A 16,992-nucleotide genomic window follows, 5' to 3' on the forward strand; every position below is an offset into this window, starting at 1 on the left:
GTTGTGTCAGATCAGCTGATTATATAAACAAACCACTCATTCTTTTCATGATGCCTTCTTTCCTTTTCATGTGTCATAATGTTTTATTTTTATTGTGACTTGGGCCCTCAAAAGCTAGGTGGGCCTCTCTGGCTCTCTGAGAGGGTCTGTGTACTACCTCTAGTATCAGAGATGGTATGCTTCTGAATACCGGATGCTGGAATCACAAGTGGGGAGAATGCTGTTACCCTCATGTCCTGCTTATGGGTTTCTCACAGGAATGTAGTAGGCCACTGTGAGAACAGGGTGCTGGACTAAACGGGCCTTTGGCCTGATCCAGCAGGGCTATTCTCACATATTAAACAGCAGTATGCAATATTGACTGGGAATTTAATAAGAGCTGCAACAATGGTGTTGGCTGCAAAATGGAGAGTGAGATTGGCTGAATAAATTTTGTTATGTTGTGAACATGTCAAAGGTTACAGAGATAGTAAGATGGAGAGAAGAAAGACAAGAGCGAGAGCAGTTTGAAAGTCCATGATCCCTGTTCATCAGTTATATGAAAAATAAATACAACGTAATATTATTTGATGCATTTTCATTTGTTGAAATGATAAATAAGCTTTGAAATAACACAGATAAATGGCTACACATAATTTCCTCAAGAGATGAGAATAAGAAATATAATGTTGTACTATATACACCAGGGTATAATCATCCAGGGTCTCAGGGAGTTTTAGACCCCTTACTTTTTTGGGAGTAGGGTCCCAGCAGGGTCCCTATGTCTCCATCATCCTACGAGTCAATCGGTATGAAAGGGGAGTGTGTTAGCCATTGAGAAGAACCTTCTAACATGCTTCCTTGTCCTTTCCTGCTAACTGAAGCCAACCAGAGTGAAAGGAGGTAGGAGAGCCACTGTGAAGACTCTTCTCAGCAGCTAACACCCTCCCCTTTCATGTGGATTGGTTTCTAGGGACATCTGTTGTTGTGGGAAGGAATGAGGAGAGTGGAGATGATGATGGAGAGCAAGTGAGTGAGAGGGCGTGGGCCGTGGCTGTGAGGGTGTGTGATGCGGCTATCATGAAGGGACCCTGTACTTCTGTGTTTGCCATTACACTACTGATATATACACACACACATGGTGATAGTTGAAATTGTTTATTATTTTGAGTTTCTTTTCTTTGTGTATGTGTATATTTATATTTATTTTAATAAAATAAAAAGCGCATTCAATGAGATTACGTTAAAAAACCTCATCATAATCATAGCACTGTCATCAGTATAGGTTAAAGAATCCTTTTTTTTCAGCAAAGGATTTGTGCATCTATCATACTTAGATAGGCACATTCATTACATCAGTCAATGTGTGAAAGAATCAATGACTTGGGGTGCTTCCTGATAGGTGTTTAGTTTGGGGTGAGTGCTTCTCATGCATGCAGTTTTTTCCAGCTACCATGCCACATTTTTGGCATCAAAAGGCCAACCTGTATTTCCCCCCATCTAATACCTTTTCTGGCTGAATATATAAGTTAAAACCAACCAACAACCCAACAACCAAAAATACCTGTTGCAAATGACCCTTTTGTGATGTCTGAGCATTCTACAGTATTAAGACTCCACCTGGAAGGACATGGTCAGAATAATGATCAGGAATAATCAGTGGTAGCTGGTAAGGAGGAAGGCAGGGAGCCCAAATGGTAGGCGGAGCCAAAGCCAATGACAGGCAGAGCTGACACATGTGTAGTTTTGTCCCTCTCTTCCTCCCTGCTGAGTTCTACAAGGGCAACACTGAGGTGAAGGAGGAGGCAGAAGGTGACAGGCAGTGCTAACCTTTGGTGGAAAGAAAGAAGACAGACAGGCAGGGGCTGGCTGAGGGCAGTCTGAGGCTGGTGAGGCAGTGCCTCATTTGCCCAAATGGATCAGCCTCCCCTGGTAATAATCGTATATTGTCTGCACAAGAGACCTATCTGGGTCTTCAGTTCCTCACGTAATCAGGATTGTATGAGAGGCAAAATGAGCTCATGCTTGCTGACTTCTCTCTTTCCTTCAGATCACTGTTGTTATGATCTGTTACGTTGTTATGTTAATGTTTATTTATACCCCACCTATCAGACGCAAGGCCCTCAAGGCTGCTTACAGAAAAAGTAAACACAAATACATCAACAAGGCAATACATCAATAAAGCAATACATCAATAAGCAATACATTGTACAAAAAATTAAATTAAATAGCAAATAACAAAAAAAATATCCAGGAAAGGCATTCTGTCTCGCCTGAACTGTTGTCCAGCCCTGCTGCCCTCCATGTGTTTGAGGAGAAAGGGATAAAGTGGGATATTTGGGTGTCCAGTGTGATTTAGCACCCTGGTCGCACAGACTTCTACATCATGCAGGAAACCTATATGTTTAGATCAGGTTCTCACTTTATTTATTTATTACATTTATATCCCATCTTTCCTCCAAGAAGCTCAAGGTGGTATACATGTTTTCCCACCTCCACACAACAATCCTGTGAGGTAGACTAGGTTGAGAGATAGTGACAGGCTCAAGGCCACCCAGTGAACTTCATGGCTGAGTGGGGATTTGAGCCCTGGCCTCCCAGGTCCTAGTCCAATACTCTAACTACTATAACACACTCTAGGCCCTTCTCTTCCAACACAGGGATGGCAGTGGCCACTTTGTTTATCTCATGGAGCAAAGCCCAGTTTTCCTATATCAAAGCAACCTTCCCTCTACTTTTGGTGAACTATAAATGATTTAGCTGCAAGTTCCCTGTTTCAAAAACAGTCTAATGCAATAGGACTGCCAGTTCTGATAAACAATACCGAAAACTGACTCTGCACATAGACATAGAGATGGCAATGGGGACACAAGGATTTTGTTTGTTTGTTTATCTCATGGAGCAAAGCCCAGTTTGTTTTCCTATATCAAAGCAACCTTCCCTCTCTTTTTGGTAAACTGTAAATGATTTAGCTGCAAGTTCCCTGTTTCAAAAACAGTCAAATGCAATAGGACTGCCAGCTCTGATGAACAATACTGAAAACTCTGACTCTGCACATAGACGTAGAGATAATGGATGCTTTCAGTTTAATGTTAGGGATGGCAGCCAAAATGGTTTAGATGCTTTATCTTCCAGCCAAGCTTTAAGGAGAGACACTAAAGGAATTAGAACTAAACACACTCAGTCAGTAGGCTCACCTGATGTCTCTAGTCTTCAAGATGTTTTGTTTTAATTTATTTTAATGTTTGTTTTTATGATGTTTTATAGTGTTTCTGGTGTTTTTGTTTGCCATCCTGAGCTCCTATTGAGAGGAAGGACGGGATATAAATTTTGTTATTATTATTATTATCATTATTATTATTGTTAATAGTAGTAGTAGTAGTAGTCTGCATAAGATGCTCCAGTATCACTTAACACAAGGGTGGGGGTTTGCCAAGCAGCTTCTGTGCGATACCCTTCATGCAAAGAACACGTCCATCTGTAGGGTCAGGGCCTTCATATATACATTTGTACATGCAAAGGCTTCCATGCGACATGAAACCCTGCACAACTGCGGGTTTGAATCATGCATAGGGATGTTGGATAATTCCAACAGAAACAGGAGTTCACTTATTTGTTGCTCGTATTTGTTTACTTGTCCCATGTCCAGAACTGAAATCAGTCCAGCAAATACAATTGGTATCTGCTGTTGTTTTTCAGTCTGCAAACAGTACATAATTGATGACTCCCTCCCCCAAATTGCATTGTGTTTCCTATGCATGAAAATGGGTGGCCTTTGCACTGATATGAATGGCATGGAATAACATAATTTATTACTTAATTAATGACATAATTAATTAGGGAAAATTCTGTCACAGTTGACAGCAAGACAAATAATGTAGTTTTTGTCAGAAGCTGAACTGCAGCAGAATGGAAACAGTGCTGCAAGTGACAAACACAGATAAGAATGGAGATCAACGCCTTCTGACATCCCTAGTCATGGGCAAGCTTTCACACATACAGCATAGAGTTTTTGTCCAGCAACATCTGGAGGGATGGAGGTTCCCCAACCCTGGGCTACACCATAATCAGAAATCCACCACCAAGAAGGCCCTCCCCATTATAACCAGAATGAGAGTACACTTAAATGGTTCCAAGAAGGAGAGATGTGGAGAGGAGTGAACACAGTTACTCTGTTTCAGGGATGGGGAACCTGTGGCCCTCCAGATGTTGCTAGGCTGCAACTCTCAACATCCCCAACCATTAGCTTTGCTGTCTGGGACTGATGGGCATTGTAGTTCAGCAACATCAGGATGGTCACAGATTCCTCATACCTGGCTTAGTGCCAACTAAGACAATGTTTTCCTAGATCTCTGCTTCATTTTCATCCTGACTCCTTTCCCTGAATGTCTATTAATTTATTGTCTAATGTTTGCATTTTATTTCCATTAGAAAGGCATACTTTGCTTAATAAATGTAGCTGATGAAACACGGACCATTGCAATCACATATGTTAAAACACTGAAACACTTCAAACATTTTAGATCTTGGTAAGACAAACTAACAATTCACAAACCCTTTTAGCCTAATAAATACAAAGTATAAAATATTAAGATACATCACAGAGATGCTAACAACATTGTAAATATTTTAGGCTCCATTAATTAGAAATCTTATAACCTACTACAATTGGTTCTCAAACCGTAAATCAGTAAGATCCATCGCAAAACGCTTTTAAAGCTCATGTTTTCACCAATTTCAAATGTGTATTTTTCAAAGAATCAAAGGATCTATGAGTGTTGGCATGTGCACCTAACTAGCTGTGTGTGCTTCTACCATCACCTTTTTCTTTTGTCCTCTAGGCACTTTGTGCAGCTGCGAGGATGGGAGCTGAGCTTACATTGCATTGACCAACACCAGATGGAGATGGCAGCTCCGGTAGCAAAAACAATTAACCTGTCAAGTGGAGATGCAATTGTCAGCAAGGAGGATGGCTCTGGCACATTCTCACTTCAAACAAAAGAAGCCAAGTATTTGTAAGTGTACCTAATATAGTAGAAACTCACAAACGGAGGCCCTGGAGAGTCTAACTAAGGCCACACAAGTGGTAGCAACGAAGGACAGTGGTGCCAATGAGCTATGCAAGGTGGTTTCAGCCTCCCTGTTCTTGTAGTCTAAGCAGGCAGCAACAACATCATTGACCTCTTGACAGGCTTCCATATATAACTGGTGGGTTATGTTTAGATTGTGGAGTACTAGTTGTGCCAGTCTCATTACTGACTGAAATGGGCCTGGGACACTATTTCCCTCTGGGTGTGATTGGTTAATGTCTCTGGTTTAGAAGACAGAAGGGTTTGTCCTATTGCCTTTCACTTGCCTCACATATTGGCTTAGATTTTACACTTATACACACACTGATTACTTTCCCACCCCTCTCTGTATCTTTCAGAGTAGGGGTAGCCAACATGGTGCCCTCCAGATGTTCTGGGCTATAACTCCCATCATCCTCAGCCTGCATGGGCAATGGTCAAGGATGATGGGAACTGTAGTCCACAGCATCTGGAGGACACCATGTTGCTTACTTTTGTTTTAGGAGGACTTGCCACGTGAAACTTGTCTATCACATAGTAAAGTTTCTTCATGTGCATTCAGTGCACATGCATACATTTTTTAATATGCCACAATCTTTCCATCAGTTCATTTATATTGAAGGATTGTCAGGGCCAGATTAAGCTGAGGAGGGCCCCTAGGCTGATTCTGAGTCGCCAGTCATCCCGTCCCATCCCATCCCCCCCGCTTCACCTACCTTTCTGCTTTTTTTGCGGCTGCGCACAGGTTTGCCCTCAATCAAGATGGCGGATGAGGTTTCCCTAAGGGGCTGAAGCCTCTGCCGCCATCTTGGTTGATGGCAGCAATGTGTGCGTGTAGCATGCATACGTGCCATCAACCAAGATGACAGCAGAGGCTTCAGTCCCTTAGGGAAACCTCGGCCACCATCTTGATTGATGGCAAACCGCAAAAAACAGCGGAGAAAAAGGTAAGTGAAGAGGAGGGATGGCGGGCGATTCGGAAGCTCTTGTCCCGTGATCCACGGCTCCTGTCCTGCTTCTGCAGATCGCAGGCTCCCAAGAGCTCTGGGCCCCTAGGCTTCCGCCTACTAAGCCTAATGGATAATCCGGCCCTGAGGATTGTGGATTCAGGTGTACATGTTTATGGATGTATATTTGTGCCATCCAGTGTATTGATAATATTGGCCTAGTTTACACATAATGTTAAGCCAAACTATGGTGTAATGTGAATGAGTAAGTGTGGTGTTGCACAGTAAGAAAAATCAGTGCCAGTTCACCCCTCCCCTGGTCCTGTTGCAGCTGTGCTGCTGGGAGCAAAGTCATGAGTTTGCTTAGCCATCCATCCCAAACTGGGCTTGTAATTCGTCTTGCTCCAGACAAAGCATGGTTGGTTCTTGACTTACTGCTCATTGTTTGTTTGTAATGCTAAGCCCAACCATAGCTTAGTTCCCAGTAGCATGGCAGCAGTAGGAGTGGGGGAGGAGCAAAGCAGCCATGATGCTCTTACTGTACACCAGCATGTTTGCTCATTCATTGTAAGTCATATTTTAGCTTAGTGTTGCATGCAAATGGGGCCATTGTATGTCTGGTGATGAGTAGGCATGAAGACCCCTGAGTGTGGTGTGAGCCTACAGTTAGGTCTGGCTCAGAATGACAATGATCATTTTGAAGCCATTTCCCTCACACTAAAATACTGTAATCCTATGCATATTGGATCAGAAATAAGCCCCATTGTGTTCAAAGGGATTCACTCTCAAGTAAACATGCTAAAAATCCACAAAATGAATTAGTGAAACAAAGTTGGGGAGAGTCATTTCATGGAACCATTTTTCCTTCAACTGCTGTATCAGTTTCACAGATTTTAGGTCACTGGTTCTCACCAGCTTTAGTTTGTACATGCATTTGTCACCAAGCAATAGATGTTACATTTGGACATCCATGAGCATGTGCACCAAAATCCCATAGGTAGAAATATTACTCTGGAGATTGTGTGAACCAGCTCCAGGGTTGGGAATAAATGAATTGTTAGAAGTGTTTCCCCCCCCCACTAAATATTAAGAATGGGCATATCAAATCAGTCACTTGAGTCCATGCACATAATTTCTACACTGAATATATGATAGGACATATGTGCCTAGTTTCTAAAATAAAATGTGCTAGGATTTTGGTTCAACTGTTTTATACCTTCCACCTTGTAAACCTTCCTGGTATTAAGCAGTGGTCACTTACTGATATGGGAAGGACACTTTGCACTTCCTCAAAAGCATTTCTTTATACTGGACATATTTCAGGTCTGGTTCCTGGTGGCTAGCCCTGATGCTTGAGCCTATGTGTTTCAACCAACAACACATCTTTAGGCACTGTTGACAAAAACAGTCTGTTCTTTGCTTACAAACCAAGGAGGGATTAATCCACTTTGGGCTCAAGTGAAGATACTAGATCCTGAGGACAATGTTTATCTATGTCTTCTTAGCATGAAGCATGCTAAGCCTGAAGAAATAGTTCCACCCCAGAGGGCCACAAAATTATGAGGAAATTCTTCATCTGAGTATATATATATATATACTCTCTTTTCTTAACAGTCTAAACAATTAACTCAGCCTGAAAAGGTCAGAGTCAGCAGTGCTGGCCTTTTTGACAAGTGAAACTGCCTAACATCAGCCGGCACAGAACAGAGATAGTTGTGGTTGTGCTTGTTGGCATTTCATGTACACTATTTTGAGTTCAGACACACCATTTCTAAGTTGTAGATTCCAAATACCCTTTACTGTCCAGAACAAGCCAGAGGACGTTAACAAGCTCCAAAATGAGTGGATGATGTTTATAGACAGGTACTGCTCATTGCCAAAGGCAGAATCTTTGACTAAGCACAATGCCTCAGAAGCTGTGTGTGAGGAAGCTCACTATTTAAATGAAGGGAAGATGAAAGAGCCCACCTGTCTCACTCTGGGATCTCCTACAGCTCTACTGGCTGTGACTTTAGCTCACACTCTTCAGGAGAACTGCTCTTTGGTTTCAGCATCAGGTCAACTTCCTGTAAAGGCGACAGACATGAAGGCCCTGCCTCCTTTCCTCAAGTCATCTAGCCAGCCTCCAGCATAAACAAGAACAGAAGTTTTTCACTGGGAAGTTATTCCACAGGAAAAGGTCTGAAACTATATGCTGATTATCCCAGGGTGCATAAAAGGCATAGAAGTTTGATTCTCCATCATTGCATTATGACTATGCATGTTAAAATGGGATACTCATCCATACACAGAACAGAAATGCTGTCTATGTAGGACTTTTGTAATCTTTGAAATGCATCAACATACAGAACACAGAGAAAGTAAGTAGTACACCAGGGGTTGCCTATTGTTGCTCTCCAGATGGTTTGGATAACAACTCCCTTTGTCCCTCACTACTGGAAATGCTGGCTGGGGAGTTGGCATTCACAAGATCTGGAGGGCACCATGCTTGCTATCCTTAGTACACCATGTCTGACATTGTTCAGTTTTTTCTGGGAATAAGCCTCCTTCCAATGGAGAGTGTTGCAATTGTGCTGTGATTACATTACTGCCTTGAATTCCTTGGAAGGAAAAAGGACAAGGGACAAATGCAATCAATAAACATTGGGAATAATCTATACCGCACTTCCTATTTCCCTAGCAATGATGAGAAATTGGGTCCACCAGAGGGTTGGATACAGCAGTGCCCAACACCCTGTGGGCCAGTGGACAGAGTCACCTACATGTTAATCAGATGATGGCACAGGTTGTCAGGAGACTGTAGCTTCAATCTGCTCAAAAAGAATTAAAGTTGTGGCTGCAAATTTTTTCCGATTGCAACCATGGCTGGAACTGCAAAGGAAAATTCTTTTGAATTCAAGCCACAGCTGCAAAGGAAGAATGAAGGGCATTTAGAGGCTACTCCAAAATCTTCCTTTTGAATTCAATGCTTTGTCCCACACCTGAAGTCACAATATGGTGCTGGGCGATGGGCAGGTGGGTGTGGTTTGTATGAAATGGCCTTATGGGCCAAATGGGACAACTTGGTGGGTCTAATCAGACTCCACCATTGTCCAAGAGGTAAAGATTCTTGATTCGTGATTATCCTCTAGCCCCATCTAGAGATATGGTAGTACCAAGCCATAGAGAAAACCATGACCCTGCTATTTAATTAAACATGCTCTTTTATGGCCTATTTAGATGGACGCCACCACCCACAGCAGTGCTCTGGCAACCATTTAATTGTAGGACTACAGTGGAAAGCACTATGATGGAATTCAAAATCTACATGGATTTCTCAAGAAAGTTCCAAGAGCTCTTGCAGGTGGGAATCTAATGTTTGGCTTGCGGGTGGTTTCTGAATAACTTGCATGGGCCTGGAATGCCACTGTAATGTTTTTACATGCATTCCTTTATTTTATTTTATTAATAAATAAACTTTCTTAGAAGGCAGCTTACAATACTATGTAAATTAAACAGTTTCCCTTGATATGAAAGGAGCAATGATCATAAGGACAAACTGGGGAGGCTCCAGTCGTGATCTCTGAGGCTGATAGAAAGGTCTCCATTTGTATTTTTACGTGTGTGGCTGTCCATAAAGAATGTATTGACCAGCTTGCTACCTTTGCATGCCACAAGGTGGCCTTAGGAAAAAATATGTACTCACTATCCCTAGGGCACCTCTTATAATACCAAACCAGAAATGTGGGAACCTGCTTCTATCTAAATGTGCTATAAGATAGTTATACACATAAAAAAGATGTAACATTTGGGTTCATGGAATTCTGTAGTTTGGAATGTCTAGGATAACTACAAGAGAAATCTAAACCTTTTTGAAGTTTGGGCTCTACCCATAATTAGTTCAGCCACTGCTTCAGGATCAACTGTCACAGCACCCCCATTTCCTTTTCCTGCTGGAACTTACCTGGCAGCAACAATAAGAAAGGCTGTTGCAGCTTTCATTAGGCCATTGTTGAATGCCAGGATTCGTGGGATATGTTGTCTTCCAGGGCTTTGGGGTTCTTCCAAAGGTTCTGGAAACATACCCAAGAATATGTTAGGGTTCCTGGGAACTATAGTTTCCCATGGCTCCTGGATACATAGTAACTACCATTCCCAGGGTTCCTGGTTCAGTCTTGCTGCATTAAGGCTATGGGACAATTAATTAATTAATTACATTTGTATCCCACCCTTCCTCCCAAAGAAATCCAAGGCAGCAAACAAGAAGCAAGAAAACAATAAAAACATCCTAACATCAATTCTAATAGAGATGCAGACTGAGATAAAGGTCTCTGCTTAAAATGCTTGTTGAAAGAGGAAGGTCTTCAGTAGGAGCCAAAAAGACAACAGAGACAGCACCTGTTTAATATTGAAGGGGAGGGAATTCCAAAGGACAATAAAGGCTCAATTAAAGACAGCATTAGCCCTTCATGTCACCATTACCAGGTATGTCTGGGGAGGAAGGAATACATTAATGAGGATTGTGAGGGGTCTAGAATTCGGGAGGTCTCCAGGTGAGACCTGGAGTTGAGAATGAGTGAGTTTAAAATGAACTAATTTGGGGCCTGATCTGAACTGAGCACAAATTAGCTTGCTTTAGGCAATCTCATTCCAAATCCAGCCTGAGGAAGCTTACCCATCCTAATTATAGTGATGTCAAGATGTATACACTTACTGTTTTTTTAAAATGTTTTTAGATACAGAAATCAATCTGGACGTCCCGCCACCTGGGCAAGAAAAACATAGACACAGCTAGGTTTTATGAACAGTTTCGTATTCAGGAGGTGGTGGGAATTCCTGGCAACGAGCCTCTTGTGACACAACACATTATGCTAAATCAAAAAGTTGCACATAACTTCAGTAAGTGTGAAAATATAACTGTGGTTATTAGGAATAGAACCTTACTGGTAATTCTTAAGATGTTTAAGAGGGCCAGAAGGAAATGTAATCAATTTTCATTTGACTGCCTTTGATCATAAGAATAGCAATCCATCCAACCTTATTATGTGATCATAGACCCATTAACATGAGAATTCACTAATAGGCAAATAATGTTAGAGTTTAAGAACATACCTATAGCCAATAGCTATTTCTATCAAACTTTAAAAAGCAGGGAAATTGGACAGCTATAGTGAGTGCACCAGGGGAGCAGGAGACCTGACCTCCTCTCTGAGATGTCATACTGCCCTACATATTTGTAAAAATACAAGCACAATTTGGCTTGGTTTTTCATTGTCCCATGCACTTCCTGTGCAACGTGGAAGAATTTGGAATTTTGGTATCTGTTGGCTATAGGTATATTGTTAAACCGCAAGGAGTTGGTTTTTTTTTTTTTTTTGCATATTAGTGAGTTTCTCTGTGTTTTAATCTGGAAGGTAAGAAATGGGATCCTGTGCAAGTTTGCTGAGAATGGATTGATCATTTGCATATTTATTGAGTTCAATGGAATTTACTACCCTGCAATCATGCTTAGGACAGGTGAAACTCACTATGGGGGAGGAGGGGGAGGGGAGGAAGGGCAGAGGCAGGGGAGGAGGCAGGAGGGACGGAAGGGAGGGGACCAGGTGGGAGGGGGAGGAGACGAAGAGGGCAGCTTTGATCATTTGCATGTTTATTGAGTTCAGTGGGATTTACTCCTGTGCAATCATGCACAGGATAGGTGAAACTGACTGTGAAGGAGAAGGAGAAGAGGGAGGGGGGAGGAGGAGAAGAGGGAGGGAAGGAGGGAGGCAGGCAGGGCTGGAGTGGGCAGGGGAGGAGGAAGAATAAATGGGGTGGAAGAAGGGAGGAAGAAGGGAAAGGAGAGGAAAAGGAGGGGAAGGAAATAACAGAGGGAAAAGGAGAGGATAGAGGGGTAGGGGAAAGGCAGGTCTCATCATTTGCATGCTTATTGAGTTCAGTGGGATTTACTCCTGTGAAATCATGCTTAAGACAGGTAAAACTGACCAGGGGGAGGGGGAGGGGAGAGGAAGGAGGGGATTGGAAGGGAATGGGGAGGGAGGGACAAAGGAAGGGGGAGGGAAGGGGCAAGAGGGAGGGGATAGGAGAGATGAGGAGGAGGAGAGGGCAGGTTTGATTTGCATGCTTTTTGAGTTCAATGTGATTTACTCCCGTACAATCATGCTTAGGATAAGTGAAACTGACCTGGGGGAGGGAGAGGGGTGGAGAGGGAGGGAGAGAGAAGGGGAGGAAGGGTAGGGGGAGGGAGGGAGGTGTGGGGAATGGGGGACGAGAGGAGATTGGGTGGGTGGGCACTGGGCAGAGGGAAAGCCCCTATCCTTTCCAAAAGGAAAACATTGTGAACAGTATCATTTTTGTCAGCGTTTCCCCCACCTTTTTTATTCTTCAGCAGGCACATGTAGTTTCCCACCCAGATTTAAACCAAAGCTGTCACTGGCCACATCCACACCAGAGCTTTATTTCACTTTAGACAGTCATGACATTTCCCAAAGAATCCTGGGAAGTGTAGTTTGTGAAAGGTGCCGAGAGTTGCTAGAAGACGCCCTATTCCCCTCACAGAGCTACAATCCCCAGAAGAGGAGCTGACTGTTAAACCAATCTGGCCACTGGAGCTCTGTCAGAGGAACAGGACATCTAGCAACTCGCAGCACCCTTTACAAACTACACTTCCCAGGTTTCTTTGAGGGAAGCCATCTGTCTAAAGTGAAATAAATGTCTGACATGGGTGTGGCCACCAGCTTAGGTAAGCCAAACAGCTGTGTGTCTGGCTTTTAGAACACGGACAGTTGGTTCTTACTGAGCATGCCCAACATTATAATAGGTTTCAATGTTAAATTTCTTAAATTAATTATTTTTTTTAACTTTTAAACTGCAGAACATGAAGGTCAAATTATGTGGCAAGGTCAGTAAGAGGATTACAGGTCCTCTGTGAACATGGCTGATTTTTAATGAATTTCAACAAATTATGAGACCACTGAAAGAAAAAAGTCCAAAAGGGTTCTGTTTTTCTCTCTCTTGAGACTTTGAACTCTCAATTTTTTCTGACTGTTCTGGTTTATCGCCATGAAAATTGTGAGGGTTTCTGATATCAGGGCTATACATTTTGTAAGGTTTTGTTTAGAAATGAATTTATGGAAGCATCAGAATGGCATGGGGTGTATTTTTAATGTAACATTGCGGAATACGAAAAGTCCATGCTGGCTATAGTATACAGCCACTCTTGCGGCTGTATAATATAAGATGAGCTCTGCTGGACCAGACCAAAGGTCTATCTAGTCCAACAGCCTGTTCTCACAGTGCCCAGTCAAATGCCTCTGGGAAGCCCAGAAACAGGGCATGAGTGTGTCAGGATCCCTCCTGCTGCTACCACCTGTCAGATCCCTCCAGTCAGGATCCTGGTTTTTATTTGTTCTCTCACCGGCTCTAGCACAGATCTCACAAGATCCCCCTGCTAGGCAGCACCACCAGCCGCTCCCTATTTCACAATATTGCTGTGAGACTTTGCATTAGTCTCCTTCTGGCTTATTGTAACTTTGTGTCTGGGTGCACATGCAGGCCATAACCCCCCTGTATCTTTTTGCCAATAAAGCACACAGCCCTGGGTTGCCCTGGATACTTGATGATACACTATCTCTTCACTGCTGCCACCATTTGATACTGTTTCTCCACCTTGGTAAATACCCCGCCCACCCCTCTGGTCTGTGAAAGTCCCAGCCAAGGATCAGGCCTTTGGTAAACCAAGAAAATATTTATTTATAAACACCAGGAAATAACAAGATTACTTTAGGTATATTTAACAAGCGTATGGTTTCATATAGTGTCACTCTTTATGTTTCCAGTCATATATAATCTGCCTTAATACCAGCCAAATATAATCCAACCCACAACCAACTCCAACCCACAACAACCGACCAACAGACTCAACCAACAGAACTCTTTCTCAACTGTCATCCTCTCATTTATACCTTCAGCCACTCAAACGCTCAGCCAATCAAAATACAGCATTCTCCAGCATTCTAGCCCATGTACTCCCCCCCTCACTCACTCTACTTACCACATTTACCCTACAATACCTGCACTTACCATATTTACAGTAATATCTACATAAGGTCTTGGAACGGGTGGTTGCTGGCCAGCTCCAGGCGCTATTGGATGAAACTGATTATCTAGATCCATTTCAATCGGGTTTTAGGCCCGGTTTTGGCACTGAGACAGCCTTGGTCGCCCTGTACGATGACCTATGTCGGGAAAAAGACAGAGGGAGTGTAACTCTGTTGATTCTCCTTGATCTCTCAGCGGCTTTTGATACCATCGACCATGGTATCCTTCTGGAGAGGCTCGCGGAGTTGGGAGTTGGAGGTACTGCTTGGCAGTGGTTCCGCTCCTACTTGGCGGGTCGTCTCCAGAAGGTAGTGCTTGGGGAACATTGCTCGACACCGCGGGCTCTCCAATATGGGGTCCCGCAGGGGTCAGTTTTGTCCCCCCTGCTTTTTAATATCTACATGAAGCCGTTGGGAGAGGTCATCAGGAGTTTTGGAGTGCGTTGTCATCAGTATGCTGATGACACGCAGCTCTACTTCTCCTTTTCATCTTCTTCAGGTGAGGCTGTCGATTTGCTGAACCGTTGCCTGGCCTCGACAATGGACTGGATGAGAGTTAACAAACTGAAGCTCAATCCAGACAAGACTGAGATGCTGTTGGTGGACGGGTTCTCTGATCGGATGGTGGATATATACCCTGTCCTGGACGGGGTTACACTCCCCCTAAAGGACCGGGTTCGTAGTCTGGGAGTCTTTTTAGACTCTTCCCTCTCACTTGAGGCTCAAGTAGCCTCGGTGGTTAGGAATGCGTTTTACCAACTTCGGTTGGTAGCCCAGCTACGTCCCTATTTGAGTAAAGAGGACCTTACATCAGTGGTACATGCTCTGGTAACCTCACGTTTGGATTACTGTAATGCGCTTTACGTAGGGCTGCCTTTGAAGACAGTTCGGAAGCTACAACTAGTGCAAAATGCGGCGGCCAGATTGCTGACAAGGACCAAGCGGTCCGAGCATATAACACCTGTTCTGGCCAGCTTGCACTGGTTGCCAATATGTTTCCGGGCTAGATTCAAAGTGTTGGTATTAACCTATAAAGCCTTATACGGTGCGGGACCACGATACCTTGCGGAACGCCTCTTCCGATATGAACCGGCCCGTGCACTACGTTCTGCTACGAAGGCCCTCCTCCGAGTTCCAACTCACAGGGAGGCCCGGAGGGTGATGACAAGATCTAGGGCCTTCTCAGTGGTGGCCCCCGAACTATGGAACAGTCTCCCTGAGGAAGTACGCCTGGCGCCGACTCTGCTCTCCTTCCGGCGCCAGGTCAAAACCTTCCTATTCTCTGAAGCATTTTAAGTTACACTGATTTAATTTTAAAAATGTTTATTGTGTTGGATTGTTGCTTGTATTTTAGTATTGTTTTGTTATTTATTGTATTTTTATGCTGTTTTATGTTCACCGCCCAGAGAGCTATTGCTAGTCGGACGGTATATAAATTTAATAAATAAATAAATAAATAAATAAGTGACATCACATTCCCCCCCTTTAAATGAAAGCAAAGTATTACTCCTGTGCCCAGGAATAATACGACGCATTATATACAAGTGCATGTCACTCAGGGGTAGACTGTCCTTTCGGTGTCACATCTTGATAATGTGACTGCAGTATCAGCAACCTGCCTTGAAAGTCCATCCGCCAGCACATTGTCCTTTCCTTTGATGAAAACAAACTCCACCTGATATTCCTGCAGCGCCCAGGACCACCTTTGTAACATGGTGTTGTTTGTTTCTCATCGTGTCCAGCCACAGCAGCGTGCGATGATCCGTGATGACCGTGCATCTCCTTCCCCACACGTAGGGACGCAGCTTGCTCAGGCCCCACATGACTGCCAAACACTCTTTCTGTACCAATGAGTAGTTCCGTTCTCTCGCTGACAGTTTACGACTTAGGTATGCAATGGGATGCTTGCTGCCTTCCCTCTCCTGCATCAGCACAACTCCAAGAGCCAAATCAGACACATCTGTCGCCATGATGAAAGGCTGCTCAAAGTCTGGAGCTATAAACACGGGACTCTGGCACAATGCTTGCTTCAGTTGGTCAAAAGCTTTTTGACACCTTTCATCCCATCTCACACACTCAGCACACTTTTGTCTGCGTTAATTCATGCAGTGGGGTTGCTATTTCTCCAAACCCCTTTAAGTCGGGACTTAGACTCCAATATTATAGCAGTTGGTCCTAATGAAGCATCCAGAGCACGGTCTTGTCCCCATTTATTGGATGAGTTCCAGTCGGTGCAGCTCGAGGATGTTGACAAGATCCTTGGACTGGTGCGGGCGACCACGTCTGTTCTGGATCCTTGCCCCTCTTGGCTGGTGAAAGCTAGCAGGTCCGGAACCGCCGACTGGGCCAAGGAGGTAATAAATGCCTCTTTAAGAGAGGGAGTGGTCCCTGACTGCCTAAAAGAGGCGGTGGTGAGACCACTCCTGAAGAAACCCTCCTTGGACCCAGATAACCTGAACAACTATAGACCTGTGGCGAATGTTCCGTTCCTGGGCAAGGTCCTGGAACGGGTGGTTGCCGGCCAGCTCCAGGGGCTCTTGGATGACACTGATTATCTTGATCCATTTCAATCCGGTTTTAGGCCTGGTTTTGGCACCGAAACAGCCTTGGTCGCCCTGTATGATGACCTCTGTCGGGAGAGGGACAGGGGGAGTGTGACTCTGTTGATTCTCCTTGATCTCTCAGCTGCTTTTGATACCATCGACCATGGTATCCTTCTGGGGAGACTCACGGAGTTGGGAGTCGGGGGTACTGCTTGGCAGTGGCTCCACTCCTACTTAGTGGGTCGTCACCAGAAGGTAGTGCTTGGGGAACACTGCTCGATACCCTGGACTCTCCGTTGTGGAGTCCCGCAGGGATCGGTACTGTCCCCCATGCTTTTCAACATCTACATGAAGCCGCTGGGTACGGTCATCAAGA

General features: G+C 44.0%; 1 pseudogene; it reads left to right on the forward strand.

The window, feature by feature from the left end:
- The window catches only part of LOC133386511 (formin-like protein), a 126,555-nt pseudogene that overhangs the window by 36,320 nt on the left and 73,243 nt on the right, over positions 1 to 16,992 (forward strand).

Source organism: Rhineura floridana, chromosome 6 (assembly GCF_030035675.1).
Source record: "Rhineura floridana isolate rRhiFlo1 chromosome 6, rRhiFlo1.hap2, whole genome shotgun sequence".
Taxonomy (NCBI): domain Eukaryota; kingdom Metazoa; phylum Chordata; class Lepidosauria; order Squamata; family Rhineuridae; genus Rhineura; species Rhineura floridana.